The sequence below is a fragment of the Lynx canadensis genome, chromosome X, assembly GCF_007474595.2.
Source record: "Lynx canadensis isolate LIC74 chromosome X, mLynCan4.pri.v2, whole genome shotgun sequence".
Taxonomy (NCBI): domain Eukaryota; kingdom Metazoa; phylum Chordata; class Mammalia; order Carnivora; family Felidae; genus Lynx; species Lynx canadensis.
Window position 1 is genome coordinate 69,718,709 of NC_044321.2, and position 20,657 is coordinate 69,739,365.

At 35.5% G+C, this 20,657-nt stretch overlaps 1 protein-coding gene across 2 annotated transcripts in view; it reads right to left on the bottom strand.

The window, feature by feature from the left end:
- The window catches only part of CHM (CHM Rab escort protein), a 272,466-nt gene that overhangs the window by 133,112 nt on the left and 118,697 nt on the right, over positions 1-20,657 (bottom strand). The window lies entirely within an intron of this gene.

Here is a 20,657-nt window from a genome sequence, read left to right on the forward strand (position 1 = left end):
GTGCGCCTCAGTTGCTCAGTCAGTTGAGTGTCCAACTTCGGCTCAGGTCATGATCTTGCGGTCCATGAGTTCAAGTCCCACCTCGGGCTCTGTGCTGACATCTCAGAGCCTGGAGGCTGCTTCAGATTTTGTGTCTCCCTCTCTCTCTCTGACCCTTCCCTGCTCATGCTCTGTCTCTCTCTGTCTCAAAAATAAATGTTAAAAAATAAAAATAAAAAAAGTTTATTAACTCTTGTTACTCTTCTTCTCATGGGAAATTAAAGTTTTTACCAAGTTATTTGTAGAAGGACAAGTTTCTTCATTTGTCAATAAACTATGTAAATATTGAAACAGTAAAAACATGCTTACGACACTAGAAGCCATGATAGGGAAAAAGAAAGCTTTAAAATTTTCAAACTTAAAAAACAACAAATTTGTTTATAAAATGATTCTTACCATATTGAGCAATCTGAAGGAATTTAGTTTTCCAGCATGAAAGTATGTTGACAGTATACACAAATTAAGGTTGGGATGTATGTAAGTAACATGATGGTCAAAGTAAAGACAAAGAAGCTTACGAAAGCAATTTTTTAAACTTTATTTATTTATTTTGAAAGAGACAGAGTGCGCGCGCACACACACGCGAGTAGAGAGGGGTAGAGAGAGAAGAGGGAGAGAGACTCCCAAGAGGGCTCTGTACTAACTCACAAACTGTGAGATCATGACCTGAGCTGAGGTAGGATGCTTAACCAACTGAGCCACCCATGTGTCCCTACAAAAGCCATTTTAAAACCAAACCAAAAGGAGTAATTCTGGTAAAAATCATCTCATCAATTTAACTTTTATGTTCTTCATATCTTCCTTATTGCCTAAATTTCTTATCAGAAGCATGGATTATTTTGGTAAGCAGAACAAGAAAAAAATATTTCCTTTCAGGGGAAAAAAAAATTAAGGTCAACTTGCTGCATCCTATAACCAGAGAGTAAAAAGTACCAAGTTAGTTAAGAAAATATCAAGAGTAAATAGAATCCTGTGCTAATTAATATATGCATTGCTCAAAATACATCTTTTCAATCAGCTTTAGGAAACTAAAAATAGATAAAAACCTAGAACCATATAGAGCTAAAGCTCATATATCTTAGATACTATTGTTATCTTCCAAACAAGACACATAAAATGTTTCCTTTTGCTTTAAATCACAAGGAAACAAACAATAAGCCAACTTCCATTAACAAGGCCGATAAAAGTCATCACTCTTAGGTGAATTCCAGATCTAGTATGAATTTCATGCTTAGTTTAATAACATAGTGGTTCTCAACCTTCGTATTCTATATTCTTAGTGCTCCCTAAGTCTGTGAGAGAAAAACAAAGGCAGTGTTACAGTGGGACCTATACAGAGCCTGCAGCCTCTCTAATCTATGGCAAAGCCTCTACAAATGCTGGGAATATCCCTGGGAATGGGTCAAACATGCAAATGCATCCATCATGTATGCTGTCAAAGAAAAGGGTTGTGAACTACTGATTGTCTAAATATTCTGTTCTTAACAAAAAACAAGAGAGCATCCTGCAACACAGAGAACCTCACAGCTACTCAACTACCTTTCACTATAATTTTGTGCTTTGCTGTCTTCAGTATCCTTTTTGCTACCTTGCTTTTATTTCTCATAGACAAGTAGGGTGTTTTTCTCATACCATTGCAACATATAACTATATAATCCAAACTGACATTAAGGAAATCAACTCACACAAGTTTACAAAACTTAGCTTCGTATCCCTAGAGAAAACATGAGAGATTTTACCCAAGCTTTCAGGAGGGGGCTCCTGGATGGCTCAGTCGGCTAAGTTTCCAACTCTTGATCTTGGCTCAGGTCATGATCTCATGGTTCATGGGATGGAGCACCATGTTAGGCTCTGCACGGACAGCACTAAACCTGCTTGGGATTCTCTCTCTCCCTCTCTTTCTGCCCCTCTCCCACTCGCACACTCTCTGGTTCTCTCAAAAATAAATAAATAAATACATAAGTAAATCTTTAAAAAAATCTTTCAGGAGGAACAAAATGCATAGAAGTTCGAGTTTAACCTGCAAGGTTGACAGACTAATTTTCTTAATCACACTAATTACAGATCATATAAGAGGGTATTTTAAAAACCTTTCTGCATTGGTTAAGGCAATTTTATTAGTATATTTCTGTAGCTAAGATGATCTCCACAGGAATGTTAACAGCAGAAATATTTAGTCTGAATGTTCAACTGACTGAACATAAGTAAGCATCATGGTGTTTACCGAGGCCTTAAAAATACCAGTTCCAAAGTTTACATTCTGAAGAAAATTATTTTCTCCCCAGCAACTATTCAGAAATAAAGCAATATTTATTTTCTCATGTAAGTTTTAACATTGTTAGATTTCCAATATAAAACAGAAACTGTATTGGAGATAAGTAGAACAGTCTCATATGGCCAGAGTATTTAAAATGTAGAAACAGAAAACCAAGATCTTCTGACTCATACTTGATTTATCTGTACCATCCAGACAGTGCCTTAGCTTGCTGGTCTTAAGAGCCTATTTTCACACATTAAAATATTCATATCCTAAAAAGACACTCCATAATGGTTTTTATTTCTACTTTAGGAGTATAGTGAAAATTAATGTTGGTTTTCATATGTATTTGCTTGTTAAAATACATCTAACCTCACAAAAGAAGGGAGAAACGAGAAAATTCCAGGGAGGGGAATAAGGTACTGCACTAGATTTCAGACAATAGCAGCTCTAATCTTCATACATCCAACTCTGTGAGAAAACTACTACAGGTTGACAGTAAAGTTCTGATATTGAAAACATCATAGAGGGTGGGAACTTTAGTCAGAAGTTTGGCTGTCAATTCATTAGGCATTTGGGACCACTCCACTATACCAAAGAATGTGAATTCATATATGCACAGGAAATTAGCATGGTTTGGAAATGATTTTACTTTATATAACAAAGGCTCATGCTGTGCTTATTTGTGCTTATCTGTTCTAAGAGCTTAGCAAATAATAATTTCCTTAAACTCATAACAACCTTATGAGGTAGATACTATTTTTATTCCTTTTTTGTAAAGGAGGAAAGTGAAAGAATGTAACCAGTAGATATATGGCAGTATTTAACCAGTAGATAAATGGAAGAACCAGGATTCAAACAGAAAGTCTGGAGTAAGGGTCTCTACTCTTAACAACTACACTGTGCTACATCTCAGAATATAATATGTTAAAACATAAAATTAAGATCAAGATTAATTGCTCATTCAATAAATGTTTACTGTTCAAAAGCTTATTTTAGGGTTAATTACTTCCATTTTTAAATGCACCTGAAGAATATGGATCAATGCATATAGGACCATGATTAAGGGCTGTAGATTCAAGAATGAGTATTTTCAGGGGCGCCTGGGTGGCTTAGTCAGTTAAGCATCTGACTTCAGCTCAGGTCATGATCTCATGTTCTGTGAGTTCAAGCCCCTTGTTGGGCTCTGTGCTGATAGCTCAGAGCTTGGAGCCTGCTTCGGATTCTGTGTCTCCCCCTTTCTCTGCCCCTCCCCTGCTCATGCTCTGTCTCTCTTGCTCTTAAAAATAAATAAACATAAAAAATTTTTCAAAAAAAATGAGTATTTTCAAATTCTAACATAGTCAAGAGAAATTTACTTAAGAAAAATACCCACACTGTGCATCCAATTTTTCTTTTATTTTTTTAATGTTTATTTATTTTGAGAGAGCAAGACAACAAGCATAAGCAGGGGAGGGGCAGAGAGAGAGAGAGGGAGGGAGAGAGAGAATCCCAAGCAGGCTCCGTGCTGTCAGTGTAGAGCCCAATGCAGGGCTCAGTCTCATGAACTGTGAGAATGTGACCTGAGCTGAAATCAAGAAATCAGATGCTTAGCCGACTGAACCACCCAGGCACCCCCCCATTTTTCTTTTAAAAATCCAGATGGGAAAGCAAAAAATTTGAAAGATAGGGCTGTTTACAGATACATGTGCATTTGTATGAAATAATGTAAGGATACCAGTGTAAGTGTAAATTATATATGACAGGTTTATGACTTTCAAGTGTACATGAATTAAAGACTACAAGAGTCATTTAAAAAACAGTTGAAATTAGTTTGGTTTCTTGAATAGGCTACATATACTTTCTTGTTCATGCTATTCATTTAACAAACTGTTTACATACAAAGTAAAAACATTCAAATTATTATGAACCCTAACTTGAAATTAAAATCAGTGAAGTTTTACCATATGGAAGTGGCATTTTTGGGATAAAACTCCTATTTCATTATAATGAGCAAGTGAGAACCTACTGCCTAATTTAGGGAGAGGGGAGAAGGAAGGGGGGAGGGATAAGGCATGAAGGAACAGAGAAATAAGGAAGAGGAATTGCTAAAAGCTATATCAGTTATTTCAGCTCCAACAGAATTCTTTTTAATAAATCATTTCTCAGTACATGAAAAAAATAGTGTCTGGCATGCCATATTTAATTTCTTTCCATGGTAAATTCTAATCCAATTTTTAAATTGGATTTAAACACCTACTATATGCCAACGTTCTAAGCAGTTATATCAAAGCAGTTAACTACATGAGTAAAACATACCAAATTAAGTAGTAAGGAGGTATTTATGGTATACCCATTTTGTAAAAGGCTATGTACTAGAAACCATAGGAGACATAGAGAGGACAATATTTTCTACTGCAAATATATCCATAAACAGACATAGTATGAGGTAATTTAATTACATAATTAAATTCTAAATACCAAATCTAGCTTGTATAAACTGAATGAACAGTCTATAATATATGATTCAGTAATTACAAAAACATTCACTCCAAATACCAACACCGTGAAGTCATACAACTTTTATAATACTCTATTTGGACAATCTTCCAAATATCGTTGTTGGACAATCCTCAATACATTTTCCCTAAAATTGTTACATATGAGTCTCACAGTGACCCATAGCAGGAGTTAGGATTAGATTTAATTACCATTACCATTATACAGGTAAAATAACTGAGGCTCTGAGAATTTAAATGACATGTTCAAGTTCATGCAAATAACATGACAGAGCTAGAACCAGAATCTAATTCTGAGACAGATATTTTTGTAACTTGTGGAAAACCTTATAACTTTCATGAAACAAGACAAGGAATTAAAAAAAACAAACAGTTTTTGAACAGTCCCTACCAAAGTAGAAGGCAAATTGATGAAAACATTGGAAATGAACAGCTTCATTACAATTCTATGCACTTATGCTAATTGGATCACTTTGGAACAAAAAACAACTTAAACAAGGGAATAGTAGAGAAAACACGGAAACCCAGGTATCTAACATAGACTTACACTTGCTAACAAGTAAATCCTTAGATCTTTGTAATTTGGCTGCCTTTAGGGTTCTTGTTTGTTTCTTGAATTGGCATGAAAATAGACACACTCCACATTGCTTCTATTAGACTTTACACAATAGCACATTGGTTTCAAAGAGATAGTTCGAGAATTGTTTTTGATTGATCCTTAAAACATTATTGTATGCAATAACACAGTGTTAACTTTCAATTTAATCAAACTAAAATCTCAGCTCCAAACACTGGACTTAATTCAGATATCACTCTTGCTCTAGATGAAGCCAGTCACCTTTCACTCCAACACAACCTATTAGAATTATTTTAAGATCTGGAGTAGTATACATTATGTAACCTGGGGAAAAAACAATTGGGTGAGTTTTTGTACCTACCTATGAAGATAATCTAGTATTTGGAATTTTAGCATTGAAGGGGGCTATTATTAAAATAGAAACAAACTATGTAATTTGTGTAGCCAACATAATTCTAATATATTTATGAGAGCCACAATAAATGCTCTAGCACCACACATTTATATATAAGTTTTAATAAGAAGTTATTCCCATTTAAAAGTCTTTTCCTGTCACAATCTGAGGAATAATGCAGGCAAGGACACAAAGGCATTCTATTGCTTTATTAATGACAATGCTCAATGAACTGTGAATAACCTGGAAAAAAATGAAGATGATTGAGTTACTTTACCAATCTATCCATCCATCACCAGAGAACAGGTTTCAAAATGATGGATTATCTTACCACCCTGCTGTTTAGCCCATACAATATTCTCTCCTCAAGGGAAAAACAAACAAATGATCATACAAACATAATCATGCTTACCCTCTATACCTTATGTATCATTTCTATGCCAACACCAACTATTAACTAGAAGGAAAACTGTCTTTAAAATCATACACAAAAGGTTCAGAAAATAAGGTATGTTGCTCTGCTTATTTTACCTTCTAGAATTCTACAATTTATAAAAACTATCCAAACAACAGCACTTTAACCTTTGGGAAACAAACTTTTGGTTAACCTATTCAACATTGCTCTTCTAATTTAATGAGGGCAATTCTCAACTAAGATAGTACAGCTCAGTGGTTCCTAATCTTCTTGGGAGGTGAGAGATTCCCTTGATATATTGATGAAACTATGAATCCCCTTCCTAGAAAAACACACACAAAATTTGACATGCAATTTCTGAGCATTTACCCAAAAACAAGATGATTGATTCCAGGTATTGGATGCCAGGTTAAAGACTCTGAATTTGAAGAACCTCTTACCCAGCCTTCTAATGCTGTCTCTTTTATTAAGCTATCAGATATGTGTTTTTAAAAGGATGGCTGTAAATCTGCTTATAACTGAAAATGGCCAAATAAAAAAAAATATCTGCATATGAAATTATATTTCTTATATAATAAAGACATAATTTTAATTTTAGTATGGTGACACCAACAACAGGAAAATGGTTAAGTAGACTATGTTATATACATCCATATACCAGAGAACTATTCAGCCATTAAAATTTTATAAGGATGCATGCATATACACATATGTATAGATGCCTATATAAGCATGGAAAAAATGGGAAGATATACAACTGAACAATAGTTAACTCTAAGGGTGAGATTTGAGGGTCAGGAACAAGGCTTGTATTTCTTAATAAAAGTGAGTGTGCTTGTTTTCTTTTTTTCAGTATTTTTATTTTTTCTCTAACTATAAGACGATATGTTACCCAAGAATTTGCTTTTTAATGGCTATTTAGCATCTTCTATAAGAACTTTGCTAAATTACCTGAGTAAATTATTCTGCTGATTCAAATGTCAAATTCCTCTTAAAATGTCTGGTCTTTAAATTTTTTTTTTTACATAGCTCCAGATTATAGAACCAAAAACTGAGTAATAAGATGGTAAGAAGAACTGCAAGAGTATTTTATTCTCCATGCCTTTCAACATTTTGGCTAGAGTCAACTATACCAATTCGATATATACTGAACTGGACTAAACCATTATTTCACAAACAGGGATTGCTTTGTCCATAGGGGATATTTGGCAATGTCTGGAGACATTTCTGTCACAAGTAGATGGGTGAAGTGGCATCTAGTGGGCAGAGGCCATGGATGCTGCTGAACATTTTATTATGTATAGGACAGCCCATCCCCTCAACACAGCAAAGAATTACCCTGCCAAAAATGTCAAATATCCTGTCAAAGATAAGAAAGAGAAATTCTTGCCTAAACCAAAAGCCTCAAAACAATTCTTTATCTCACATAATTGGGCCATGTTCAATGACAGGAGGGTCAGACTGATGATGGTACTTGGCTCAGAGTAGAACCCAATCTTCTTGCTCTTTTCTGGAAATGGATAGGTTAACTGAGCACTCTGAGATTCCAGACTCCATCAAACCATCATCTTATTTGCCTTGATTAAAGTAATTTCATATCATATCTCTTTACATTCTTTCTGATCATTTTTGAGTACAGATGTCATTCATACCTACATGACACACTCTGGAACGTGATGAAATATATTTTCTTATTCTGTAATTGGCCCATAAATGCACATTTTCTTTCCTCAACTGGAGTAAACACTCCTGACATTGACATCAAAGTCTGTTTATGTCATATTCTTTTTCATATATATTTACATACCTAGAAGAGTACTAGGCAGAGAATGTATGCTTTAAAAATTTGCTGTTGAATTAAATAGGAAGAAATGGAAATAAACAAATTTACAAGAAATGACATAGATGCTTCTTCACAAGCTTTCTGTCACTGACTGAATCCTTTTCATCTTGTCGATCAGAATTCTGCCTAGAGAGCAATTTCCCTGGTTACTCACTCTTTAGCAACATTTGGAAACTTATTAGAAATGCAAATTTTCAGGCCTCACACCAGATCTAAAAGTCAGAAACTCTGGGAATGGGGCAAGTAATGGTGTTAAATTCTGACACAGGTGAAAGTTTGAGAAACACTGCTCTATCATTTCTTTGACACAATTTTTTTGCAGCAATTCATAAATACATACTATTCATTAATCTATCAATATTTAATGAATGACTAATATACACCAGGCATTGCATTGAGGCAATCTTGTAATATGTCCTAATATGTTTTTTTTAAAGTATTATTATTACATTTGGTAGACAAAAGACTATTCGGCTGATTAAACTGGGGTCAGAAAACCCACCACCTATTTTGTAAATAAAGTTTTTGGAACACAGCCAAGTCCATTCTTTTGCATATTATCTCTGACTGTGAACAGTTTCCATGGAGACCACATGTCTTGCAAAGCCAAAACTATTTACTATCTGACCCTTTACAAAAAAAAAAAACTTGTTGACCCACTATATTAGAACACCAATTCTGGCTCAGTCCCTAATTCGGCTTCATACTTACCCTGATGGCATTCTGCAATAATAGCAGCAGCAATAATTGTAATAATCATACTAACAGTGATAGTAATTACAGCTAACACTTACGTAGTAAGGCAATCAATGTTTTAAGCACTTTCTAGATATAATTCATTTTAATCCTTACTACCTATGAAGTAGACGCTATTATCATCCCCATGAAAAATGAAGAGACTGGAGGACAGAGGTTATATAACTGGCCCAAGGATACACAGCAAGTAAATGGCAGAACCAGGATTTGACTCCCATTGATCTGGCTCTAAAATGCACGCTCTTTTCAACCTTCTGCATGTTGCTGTCCAGTTCTCCCAGCACCATTTGTTAAAGAGGCTGTCTTTTTTCCATTGGATGTTCTTTCCTGCTTTGTCCATCAACTGATGAATGGATAAAGAAATTGTGGTATATATACACAATGGAGTACTATGTGGCAATGAGAAAAAATGAAATATGGCCCTTTGTAGCAACGTGGATGGAACTGGAGAGTGTAATGCTAAGTGAAATAAGCCATACAGAGAAAGACAGATACCATATGGTTTCACTCTTATGTGGATCCTGAGAAACTTAACAGGAACCCATGGGGGAGGGGAAGGAAAAAAAAAAAAAAGAGGTTAGAGTGGGAGAGAGCCAAAGCATAAGAGACTGTTAAAAACTGAGAACAAACTGAGGGTTGATGGGGGGTGGGAGGGAGGGGAGGGTGGGTGATGGGTATTGAGCAGGGCACCTTTTGGGATGAGCACTGGGTGTTGTATGGAAACCAATTTGTCAATAAATTTCATAAAAAAAAAAATGCACGCTCTTGTTCATTATAATATACTTAACTACTTCTTCACAATACTAGAGCATAAATATTCGCTTGCATCTATCCCAAGAAGTGCCTGTAAGTTACAGTTCCAATAGCAACATTTTCCAACTCCTCCCATCTCTCTCCAGGCTTTACACCCCAGAAGCACCTTTGTTATCAACTCTTTAGGACCTCTTCTTTTTACAAGATCTTAAGGAATGATTATCTGAGTAAAAATAAAGAATGGGGTTTTTTTATTGAAAATTCATAACATTAGTTCTCAATCCTTGTTATTGTTCAATTTTTTTAAATTTTTATTTTAAATTTAATTTTATTATTATTTTTAAATTTCATACAAGTTAGATAGCATACAGTGCAACAATGACTTAAGGAGTAGATTCCTTAATGCCCCTTACCCATTTAGCCCATATCCCCTCCCACAACCCCTCCAGCAACCCTGTGTTTGTTCTCTACATTTAAGAGTCTCTTATGTTTTGTCCCCCTCCCTGTTTTTATATTATTTTTGTTTCCCTTCATGTTCATCTGTTTTGTATCTTAAAGTTCTCATATGAGTGAAGTAATATATTTGTCTTTGTCAGATTAATTTCACTTAGTATAATACCCTCTAGTTCCATACACATAGTTGCAAATGGCAAGATTTCATTCTTTTTGATTGCCGAGTAATACTCCAGTGAGTGTGTGTGCGCGCGCGCGCGCACACACACACACACACACACACACATCTTCTGTATCCATTCATTTGTCAATGGACATTTGGGCTCTTTCCATACTTTGGCTATTATCAATAGAAACATTGGGGTGTATGTGGCCCTCAATCCTTGTTTTTAGGTCCTGAATGACTAAGAAAATCCGATGAAACTATGAATTCTTTTCATAAACACACACATATAATATTTTGTATGTAAGTTCTAAGGACCCTTGAACCCTAGATTAAGAACTTTTGGCATATCTCAATGCAGATCTAGTCAGCTGCAGTGTTGCAAAACAACAGTGTGTAGTGAGCCACAATGAAAATATTTTTTAACCTATGTACTCAATGTTCTCTCAATGTACCTATGTACTCAACTTATGTACTCAATGTTCATTTAATTAATGTTTCTACTGAATTCACTTAGGCAAATTGTTAACATCCAATTTCAAAAGATTTAAGGCTCAATTCAAAAATCAAGCTTTACAATACATACAATTTGGACTGGTCAAATATACCAATTAGATATAGGTCCAGTTCCTATAATTTAGGTGTATCATGGAGTTCTATCTATGACACTATGGGAGGAAACCAATGGTGTTGGGGGCATGAAAGAGAGAAATGCTAACTAGCCTCCAAAACATATAAAATCTAACATATAAAATCTAACTGCTACTGGGCTCATCTACATTAATGTTTATCAAATGCACACATACAAGTTATAGGGGTAGAGGGGAAATTTATTGCTTCATGATGTTTTTCCTTTTACCTTTGTCTATTAGGTAAAATATGGGAAGTTGAAAGAATTTCTTTATTCATCTAAACTGCTATTTCCTGCTGGGCACAGAACAGGAACATGTTTCTAAAACACTGTTAAGAATAGCCCTTATTCTAGTCTGTTTTTATTTATTTATTTATTTTTGCAAAGTGACTATTAAGAAGTCATAGCAAATTATAAGTTGTTAAAAGCTGACAAAGACCACAAATATTTTTAAAACCCCTCCAAAATAAGAATATTTTTATTAATTGTCTCCTTTTAATTTTTTTCAGAAAATGTTTACAAATCATATAAGAGGTAAGTCATGAAGAATGCATACCAGGATATCTGGTTTCTAGACTCAGTCTTTTTTATCTTTCCCCATTAATAAAATTAGACAACCAGTCAAAACAATATAAAAGCATTCTTTAATTTCTAAATTTTTCTTGCTATATTACTACCAGAATAGGAGATTTTTATAAGAAAAGAAATTAAGGAAAATGCTGCTAAAGGGAAAAAAAATAATGTACTGTTAAACTATCTAGACCTATAATCTAACCCATACTTATGGGAGTGGAAGGGTATCTCTAGAGTTGATGTTTTGATTAATGTTCTCCGGTCCTTTCTACTCTTTGTTACTTTTGGACTTTGCCCCCAACCCCCAACTCAAAGAGTCCCATTTAAAACTTATTTCAGGGCTGGTTTAGTGGTCACAAATTCCTTTAATTTTTGTTTGGGAAACTCCTGATCTTTCCTTCTATTTTGAATGACAGCCTTGCTGGATAGAGTATTCTTGGCTATGTATTTTTTTCCATCCAGTATGTTGACTGTTGACTATATCCTGCCACTCCTTTCTGGCCTGTCAAATTTCTATGGACAGATCTGTCTACCCTTGTATGTATGTAAAGGGCTGTTTTTTACCTTGCTGCTTTCAGGATTCTTTCCTTGTCTGTGTATTTTGTGAATTTTACTATGATCTGCCTTGTTGATGGTCAGTTTTTGTTGAATCTAATGGTAGTTCTCTGCACTTCTTGGATTTTAATGATTGTTGTCCTTCCCCAGATTAAGGAAGTTTTCAACTACAATTTACTCACATAAACCTTCTGCCCCCCTTTCTCTTCATCTTCTGGGAGACCTATGATACGAATGTTTTTCCATTCTAATAAGTTGCTGAATTCTCTAAGTTTACTTCTGGGATCCATTTTGTTTCCCTCTGGTTTTCAGCTTCATATTTTCAATAATTTTATTTACTAATTTGCTCCTCTGCCTTGTCCAACCTTATTTTTATGGCCTCCATTTGGGTTCGCATCTTGGTTATAACATTTTTAACCTCAACCTGACTTACAAAGCAACAGAAAAAGAAATCAAGGAATTGATCCCATTTGCAGTTGCACCAGAAAGCATAAGATATCTAGGAATAAACCTAACCAAACAGGGTAAAAGATCTGTGCTCTGAAAACTATAAATCACTTATGAAAAAAATTGAAGAAATGGAACAGCATGACATGCTCATGAGTTGGAAGAACACACATTGTTAACATGTCTATACTACTCGAAGCAATCTACACATTTAATGTAATCCCTATCAAAATACCACCAGCATTTTTCAGAGTTAGAACAATCCCAACATTTGTATGAAACTACGAAAGATCCCAAATGGCCAAGGTAATCCTGAAAAAGAAAAAAAAAAAAAAAAAAAAAAAAAAAAACTGGAGGCATCACGATTTCAGATTGCAAACTATATTACAAACCTATAGTCATCAAGACAGTATGGTAGTGGCATAAAGATAGACACAAAGATCCAAGGAACAGAATAGAAAACCCAGAAATGGACCCACAGCTATATGTCAATTAATCTTTGACAAAGCAGAAAAGAATATCCAACGGAAAAAAGTTTCTTCAACAAATGCTACTGGGAAAATTGGACAGCAACATGCAGAAAAATAAAACTGGACCACATTCTTACACCATAAACAAATGGATGGAAAACCTAAATGTAAGATAAGAAACCATCAAAATCCTAGAGAAAATACAGGCAGCAACCTTTTTGACCTCAGCCAGAGCAACTTCTTACTAGACACATCACTGAAGTCATGAGAAACAAAAGCAAACATGAACTATTCAGACGTCATTAAGATAAAAAGCTCTGTACAGCAAAGGAAACAATCAACAAAACTAAAAGGCAACCTATGGAATGGAAGAAGATATTTGCAAACAACACATCTGATATCTGATAAATCGTTAGTATCCAAAATCTATAAAGAACTAATCAAACTCAACACCCAAAAATCAAATAACCAGTTAAGGAATGGGCAGAAGACATGAATAGACACTATTCCAAAGAAGAAATCCAGCTAGCTAACACACATGTGAAAAGAGCTTAACATTACTTATCATCGGGGAAATACAAATCAAAAGCACAATGAGATACCGCCTCACACCTTTCAGAATGGCTAAAATGAAGAACACAAGAAACAACAGGTGCTGGAAAGGATACTGAGAAAGGAGAACTCTCTTGCAATGTTGATGGGAATGCAAACTGGAGTAATCACTCTGGAGAAGAGTACGGAGGTTCCTCAAAAAAACTAAAAATAGAACTATCCTACAATCCAGCCATTGCACTATTAGGTATGTACCGAAAGGATACAAAAATACAGATTCAAAGGGGTACATGCACTCCAATGTTTAAAGCAGCATTATCAACATTAGCAAAACTATGGAGAGAGCCCAAATGCCCACTGACCGATGAATGGATAAAGAAGATGTGGTATACATATACAATGGAACATTACTCAACCATCTAAAAGAAAGAAATCATGCCATTTGTGACGATGTGGATGGAGAGTGCATTATGCTAAATGAGATAGGTTAAAGAAAGACAAATGCCATATGATTTCACTAATTTGTGGAAATTAAGAAACAAAATAGATTAACATGTGGAAAGGGGGGTATAAGAGGAGAGAGGAAAACAAACCAGAGGACACTCCTAAAGACAAAGAACAAACTAAGGATTGATGGAGGGAGGTGAGTGGTAGTTGGGCTAGTAAGTGATGGCTACTAAGGAGGGAACTTGTGATGAGCAATGGATGCTGTATAGCTAGTGTTGAATCACGGAATTCTACTCCTGAAACCAATATTGGAGTATATGTTAACTAAAATTTAAATTACAAAAAAAAAGAAGCCTTCTCAATTTTGCTCTGACTTCACATGCAAAGGAATAGATAAATTCATAAAATTTTCCACTGGCATAATCTTTGGCCAATTTTAATAATTCTCTTGGTTTTCTAATATGTTGATCTGTTTAACAAATGTCTCACAGATTTTTTTAATATGAAATTTATTGTCAAATTGGTTTCCATACAACACCAAGTGCTCATCCCAACAGGTGCCCTCAATACCCATCACCCACCCTCCACTCCATCCCACCCCCCATCAACCCTCAGTTTGTTCTCAGTTTTTAAGAGTCTCTTATATATTGGGTCCCTCCCTCTCTAACCTTTTTTTTTCCCCTTCCCCTCCTGCATGGTCTTCTGTTAAGTTTCTCAGTATCCACATAAGAGTGAAAACATATACTGTCATTCTCTGTATGACTTATTTCACTTAGCAGAACACTCTCCAGTCCCATCCACGTTGCGACAAAAGGCCATATTTCATGTTTTCTCATTGCCACGTAGTATTCCCTTGTGTATATAAACCACAATTTCTTTATCTGTTCATCACTTGATTTAGGATCATTTAGGACATTTAGGATCATTCCATAATTTGACTATTGTTGAAAGTGCTGCTAAAAACATTGGGGTAAAAGTGCCCCTATGCATCAGCACTCCTGTATGCCTTGAGTAAATTCCTAGCAGTGCTATTGCTGGGTCATAGGATAGATCTATTTTTAATTTCTTCAGGAACCTCCACATTGTTTTCCAGAGCAGCTGCACCAGTTTGCATTCCCATCAACAGTGCAAGAGGGTTCCCGTTTCTCCAAATCCTTGCCAGCATCTACAGTCTCCTGACTTGGTCATTTTAGCCACTCTGACTGGCAGGAGGTGATATCTCAATGTGGTTTTGATTTGTATTTCCCTGATAAGAAGTGATGGTGAGAATCTTTTCATGTGCCTGTTGGCCATCTGCATGTCTTCCTTAGAAAAGTGTCTATTCATGTTTTCTGCCATTTTCTTCACTAGATTATTTGTTTTTCGGGTGTGGAGTTTGGAGAGCTCTTTATAGATACTGGATACTAGCCATTTGTCCCATATGTCATTTGTAAATATCTTCTCCCATTCCTTTGGTTGCCTTTTAGTTTTGTTGATTGTTTCCTTGGCAGTGCAGTGGCTTTTCATCTTGATGAGGTCCCAATAGTTCACTTTTGCTTTTAACTCCCTTGCCTTTGGGGATGTGTCAAGTAAGAAATTGCTGTGGCTGAGGTCAGAGAGGTTTTTTCCTGCTTTCTCCTCTAGGGTTTTCATGGTTTCCTGTCTCACATTCAGGTGCTTCATCCATTTTGAGTTTATTTTTGTAAATGGTGTAAGAAAGTGGTCTAGTTTCAACCTTCTGCATGTTGCTGTCCAGTTCTCCCAGGACCAATTGTTGAAGAGAATGTCTTTTTTCCATTGGATATTCTTTCCTGCTTTGTGAAAGATTTGTTGGCCATACTTTTGTGGGTCTAATTCTGGGGTTTCTATTCTATTCCACTGGTCTATATGTCTGTTTTTGTGCCACTACCATGCAGTCTTGGTGATTACAGCTTTGTAGTAGAGGCTAAAGTCTGGGATTGTGATGCCTCCCGCTTTGGTCTTCTTCTTCAATATTACTTTGGCTATTCGGGGTCTTTTGTGGTTCCATACAAATTTTGGGATTGCTTGTTCTACCTTTGATAAGAATGCTGGTACAATTTTGATTGGGACTGCATTGAAAGTGTAGAGAGCTTTGGGTAGTGTTGACATTTTAATATTTATTCTTCCAATCCATGAGCACAGAATGTTTTTCCATATCTTTGCATCTTCTTCAATTTCCTTCATAAACTTTCTATAGTTTTCAGCATACAGATCTTTTACATCTTTGGTAAGGTTTATTACTAGGTATCTTATGCTTCTTGGTGCAATTGTGAATGGGATCAGTTTATTTCTCTTTCTGTTGCTTCATTATTAGTGTGTAAGAATGCAACTGATTTCTGTACATTGATTTTGTATGCTGTGACTTTGCTGAATTCATGCATTGGTTCTAACAGACTTTTGGTGAAGTCTGTTGGGTTTTCCATGTATAATATGTCATCTGCAAAAAGCGAAAGCTTGACTTCATCTTTACCAATTTTGATGCCTTTGATTTCCTTTTGTTGTCTGATTGCTGATGATAGCACTTACAACACTATGTTAAACAACAGTGGTGAGAATGGACATCCCTGTTGTATTCCTTGATGTCAGGGGAAAAGCTCTCAGTTTTTCCCGATTGAGTATGATATTAGCTGTGGGCCTTTCATAAGTGGCTTTTATGATGTTTATGTATGTTCCTTCTATCCCAACTTCTTTGAGGGTTTTTATTAAGAAAGGATGATGAATTTGGTCAAATGCTTTTTTTGCATCGATTGACAGGATCATATGGTTCTTTTCTTTTATTAATGTGATGTATCACAATGATTAACTTGAGAATGTTGAACCAGCACTACAGCCCAGGAATGAATCCCACTTGGTCATAGTGAATAATTCTTTTTATATGCTGTTGAATTCGATGTGCTAGTATATTATTGAGAATTTTTGCATCCATATTCATCAGGGATATTGGCCTGTAGTTCTGATTTTTTTTTTTTTTTTTTTTTTTTTTGCTGGGTCTCTGTCTGGTTTAGGAATCAAAGTAATGCTGGCTTCATAGAATGAGTCTAGAAGTTTTCCTTCCCTTTCTATTTTTTAGAACAGATTGAGAAGGATAGGTATCTCTGCTTTAAATGTCTGGTAGAACTCCCCTGGGAAGCCATCTGGTCCTGGACTCTTATTTGTTGGGAGATTTTTGATGACTGATTCAATTTCTTCGCTGGTTATGGGTCTGTTCAAATTTTCTATTTCTTCCTGCTTGAGTTTTGGAAGTGTGTGGGTGCTTAGGAAATTGTCCATTTCTTCCAGGTTGTCCAGTTTGTTGGCATATAATTTTTCCTAGTATTCCCTGATAATTGCTTGTATTTCTGAGGGATTGGTTTTCATAATTCCATTTTCATTCATGATTTTATCTATTTGGGTCATCTCCCTTTTCTTTTTGAGAAGCCTGGCTAGAGGTTTATCAATTTTGTTTATTTTTCAAAAAACCAACTCTTGGTTTCATTGATCTGCTCTACATTTATTTTTAGATTCTATATTGTTTATTTCTGCTCTGATCTTTATTGCTTCTCTTCTTCTGCTGGGATTGAGGTGTCTTTGCTGTTCTACTTCTACTTCCTTTAGGTGTGCTGTTAGATTTTGTATTTGGCATTTTTCTTGATTCTTTAGATAGGCCTGGATTACAATGTATTATCCTCTCAGGACTGCCTTCACTGCATCCCAAAGCGTTTGGATTGTTGTATTTTCATTTACATTTGTTTCCATGTGTTTTTAAATTTCTTCTCTAGTTGCCTGGTTACCCATTCCTTCTTTAGTAGAGTGTTTTTTAACCTCCATGTTTTTGGTGGTTTTCCAGACTTTTTCTTGTGCTTGATTTCAAGCTTCATAACATTGTGGTCTGAAAGTATGCATGGTATGATCTCAATTCTTGTATACTTATGAAGGGGTGTTTTGTGACCCAGAATGTGATCTATCTTGGAGAACGTTCCATGTGCACTCGAGAAGAAAGTATATTATGTTGCTTTGGGATGCAGAGTTCTAAATATATCTATCAAGTCCATCTGATCCAGTGTATCATTCAGGGCCCTTGTTTATTGATCCTGTGTCTAGATGATCTATCGAATGTTGTAAGTGGTGTATTAAAGTCCCCTGCAATTACCACATTCTTATCAATAAGGTTGCTTATGTTTGTGATTGTTTTATATATTTGAGGGCTCTCATATTCGGTGCATAGACATATATAATTGTTAGCTCTTCCTGATGGATAGACCCTGTTATTATTATATGATGTCCTTCTTCATCTCTTGTTACAGCCTTTAATTTAAAGGCTAGTTTGTCTAAGCATGGCTACTCCAACTTTCTTTTGACTTCCAGTAGCATGATAGATAGTTCCCCATCCCCTCACTTTCAATCTGAAGGTGTCTTCAGGTCTAAAATGAGTCTCTTGTAGACAGAAAATAGATGGGTCTTGTTTTTTTTTTATCCATTCTGATACCCTATGTCTTTTGGTTGGAGCATTTAGTCCATTTACATTCAGTGTTATTATAGAAAGATATGGGTTTAGAGTCATTGTGATGTCTGTAGCTTTCATGCTTGTAGTGATGACTCTGGTACTCTGTGGTCCTTGCAACATTTAACTCACAGAATCCCACTTAGGATCTGTTGTAGGGCTGGTTTCATGGTGATGAATTCCTTCAGTTTTTGTTTGTTTGGGAAGACCTTTATCTCTCCTTCTATTCTGAATGACAGACTTGCTGGATAAAGCATTCTTGGCTGCGTATTTTTTGTGTTCATCACATTGAATATTTCCTGCCATTCCTTTCTGGACTGCCAAGTTTCAGTCGATAGGTCTGCCGCTAGTCTTATCGGTCTCCCTTTATATTTAGGGCATGTTTATCCCTAGCTACTTTCAGAATTTTTTCTTTATCCTTGTATTTTGCCAATTTCACTATGATATGTCATGGAGAAGATCGATTCAAGTTACGTCTGAAGGGCGTTCTCTGTGCCTCTTGGATTTCAATGTGTTTTTCCTTCCCCAGATCAGGAAAGTTCTCAGCTCTGATTTGTTCAAGTACACCTCCAGCCCCTTTCTTTCTCTCTTCCTCTTCTGGAATTCCTATTATATGGATACTGTTCCATTTGATTGCATCACTTAGTTCTCTAATTCTCCCCTCATAATCCTGGATTTTTTTATCTCTTTTTCTCAGCTTCCTCTTTTTCAATAATTTTATCTTCTAATTCACCTATTCTCTCCTCTGCCTCTTCAATCCGAGCTGTGGTCACCTCCATTTTATTTTGAACCTCATTTATAGGATTTTTTTTTAGCTCCTCATGACTATTTCTTAGTCCCTTGATCTCTGTAGCAATAGATTCTCTGCTGTCCTCTATGTTTTTTTCAAGCCTAGAGATTAATTTTATGACTATTATTCTAAATTCTTGTTCCGTTATATTGCCTAAAACGTTTTTGATCAATTAGTTAGCTGTCACTAATTCCTGGAGTTTCCTTTGAGAATTTTTCCGTTTCATCATTTTGGATAGTCCCTGCAGTGGAAGGAACTGCAGGGCACTTCCCCTGTGCTGTCTGGAGTAACTTGTTTTGGTGGGTGGGGAAAAAATGTCTCTTAGATTTCTGAAAATTCCCTGAATAAAAAATGTTGGTTATTAGAGAATAAAATAGGCAGGTTACTTTGGTCTGAAAGATGTTTGCTAATGTGTTCTCCAACTATAACAATAAATATTTGGTAATGTGTATGTTTTGTTCTTGGACTTTGGACTAACGCTGAGGAAAAACATAAAACAGTATAAAATGCTTTACAATTTATATTAAAAAACAAAGTCCTGGATTATAACTGAATCACCATAGCATCTTTGTGGCCCCTTGTAGGCATCATTCTTCAAGCCACTACTGAATGAATGTATCAAATGGGAGATTCCCTTTCCTGTCTTTCCACGCTGTTCCTATAATCTTGAGGAAGTTACATATTTTGGACTTTGATGTTCTCTCATTCTCTCTTTTTAAAAACTTAAGTTAAAGATCAATTTGTGTTCCAAAATTTCCTGAGGTAGATCTTGATCTATTTGATTTTCCACATTCAATACTCAAAAAATGTCACTTGAGTATGAACACCTAGTAAAAAGTATTTGGTGGTGTTCATATGTGCATGTGTATGCACAATATTTATATTACATGTTAAAAGTTAAAAAAATTCATCCTTTATGTTTCAAGAATCTTACTACATTAAAGGGAAAAAAAGAAATAAAATTTAGGCCACGGAAAGAATGGAAGATTGAATTACCCAGGAAATTATCAGTTAAATACACTCTTTTTACAAAAAACAAGTAATCTCTGGGCAGTCTAAGTCTACTTATTAAAAAAGTGAATGGGGTGCCTGGCTGGCTCAGTTGGTTTAGTGTCTTACTCTTGATCTCAGCTCGGGTCATTATCTCACAGTTTGTGAGTGTGAGCCTGGCATTGGTCTCTGCCCTGATGGTGTGAAGCATTCTTGGGATTCTGTCTCTCCTTCTGTCCCTTCCCTGCTTGTGTGCACATACTCTCTATCTCAAAATAAATAAATAAACTTTATATATAAATAAAGAAAATATAAAAAAAATGTAATGTTTGTTTGATCCCGCTGGTACTGCTCAATTTTACAGGTTATCACACAGTATATGAAACCTATTCTGAACTAGAAAGTATTTCTAAAGGCTGATATGTTACCAACCACAGATAACAGAAATAAATTAGAGCTTAAAAAGGACTTCTCTTTGGAAGATATATTGTGAGAATCTAAAAACATGTATACTGCATACATAACCTGTACAGTGTGCCAGAAAAAAATATTAACCAACTAATATATGGTAGGG